The 2027-nt window shown below is 35.8% G+C and overlaps 1 protein-coding gene across 4 annotated transcripts in view; it reads left to right on the top strand.

The window, feature by feature from the left end:
* Positions 1-2027, top strand: part of LOC106874200 (protein SHQ1 homolog) — a 49523-nt gene that overhangs the window by 25957 nt on the left and 21539 nt on the right. The gene's annotated exons all lie outside the window — the stretch shown is intronic.

Below are 2027 nucleotides of genomic sequence, written 5' to 3'. Positions count from 1 at the left end.
TTACATCGGTGCAACAGAAAACTTTATATCAAAAAACACATCGTTAATCACAATTACACCTTTAATAATGGAAATAAATCGTCTTCTGCCAGCCTTAGTAAATTTATTTGGCATTTAAAAAGCACCATTTGAGTGTGGCCGATGCCAGTGTCGCCTGTCTGGCACCCGTGCCAGTGGCATGTAAAACGTACCATTCAGGCATGGCTGATGCCAGTGCCACTTGACTGGCATATAAAAAGCATCCACTACACTCTTGGAGTGGTTGGCGTTAGGAAGGGCATCCAGCAGTAAAAACCTTACCAAATCAGATTGGAGCTTGGCGCAGCCTCCTGGCTTGCCAGTCTGCAGTCAAACCGTCCAACCCATGCCAGCATGGAACGCGGACATTAATCAATGATGATACTGATAATGATGACTTAAAGGAAAAAATAAAACGTTTACTGTGCAGTGGGAAATAAGAAGCAGGGCTGGTGCCTATAAAATTGGAAATGCCTATTGTTTGTTTTCTTTGTGTGGAAGAATTATTCCAAATGTAGACACCTTAACAACAAAAAATGGGTAAGTTATCATGTGTTCAGCCCTGTAAACATGTTTTTTTCAAAAACTACCATTAAATTAAATACTATGTAAGGATTACTAGGACTATAGGCACAAGCATGGCTGTGTAATAACTAGCTTGCTTACCAACTGCATGGTTCTGGGTTCAGTCCCACTGCTTGGCACTTTAAGCAAGTGTCTTCTACTATAGCCTCAGGCCAACCAAAGCCTTGTGAGTGCATTTGGTGGATGGAAACTGAAAGAAGCCTGTCATATATACATATATATGTGTGTGTTTGTGTTTGTTCCCTCACCATTGCATGACAACCGATATTGGTGTGTTTACGTCCCTGTAACTTAGCTGTTCGGCAAAAGAGACCGATAAGATAAGTACTAGGCTTACAAAGAATAAGTCCTGGCTGCAGTCAAATGACTGAAACAAATAGAAGAATAAAAGAAAAGAAAGAAGATAAATTAGGTGATATCTTAGGATAAAAAGATTAAATAATCCTTAGTAGATTATCTTATTAATATTAAAATATAAAATAAGTTGTAAATATAAGGTTTTATTTACAGGTAACTGTATTATATAAAGGTTGCTAGGACATTAAGTCCGTATCATAGGAATCTGTGATTTATTTTATAAAGTAACAAGTAATTTTAAGATACTACGTATTAATTTAATAATGGTTTTAATTTGTTAACGTTAATGCTTTTCTCAATTATGATCGTTTGTATATATTCTTGCTATTATAGATAAATTTATTGTGCACGTATATTGATGATGTAATATTCAGCTTTGCTAATTCAACTTTGATTCGTCATTGTCTAGTAACTTTCAACACATTAACAAACGCATTCATAAATACATAAAAAAATATTACTTAGATGTAATAACAATAAATAATAAATAAGTAAATAATAAATAATAATAATAATGATAATAATAATGATAATTTATTATTTAGTTGTAATTACTAGAGATTACAACTGACTGAATTATAACAAATGTCTTAAGTGATCAAATATTTTACTGACATTTCAATTTATCATAACTAATAATGGGAATTAAGCAAACTGTTTTAATTTCTAGGTAAAGTAATCGTATCGAAATATTGTTTAAGCTAACTCATGGATACTTTTGAATTTCAACACATTACATGTACACGTGAACAAATCATCATCATCATTGTTTAATGTCCGTTTTCCATGCTGGCATGGGTTGGACGGTTTGACTGGGGTCTGGGAAGCCAGGAGGCTGCACCAGGCTCCAGTCTGATCTGGCAGTGTTTCTACAGCTGGATGCCCTTCCTAATGCCAACCACTCTGAGAGTGTAGTGGATGCTTTTTACGTGCCACTGGCACAGGGGCCAGAAGAGGCTGGCAACGACGACGATTGGTTGGTGCTTTTTATGTGCCACCGGCATGGAAGCCAGTGAAGGTGATGCTGGCATCAACCACATTCAGATGGTGCTTTTTTTTATATATAT

This window comes from Octopus bimaculoides, chromosome 1, assembly GCF_001194135.2.
Source record: "Octopus bimaculoides isolate UCB-OBI-ISO-001 chromosome 1, ASM119413v2, whole genome shotgun sequence".
NCBI lineage: Eukaryota > Metazoa > Mollusca > Cephalopoda > Octopoda > Octopodidae > Octopus > Octopus bimaculoides.
This window is presented reverse-complemented; position numbering and strand designations above follow the sequence as displayed.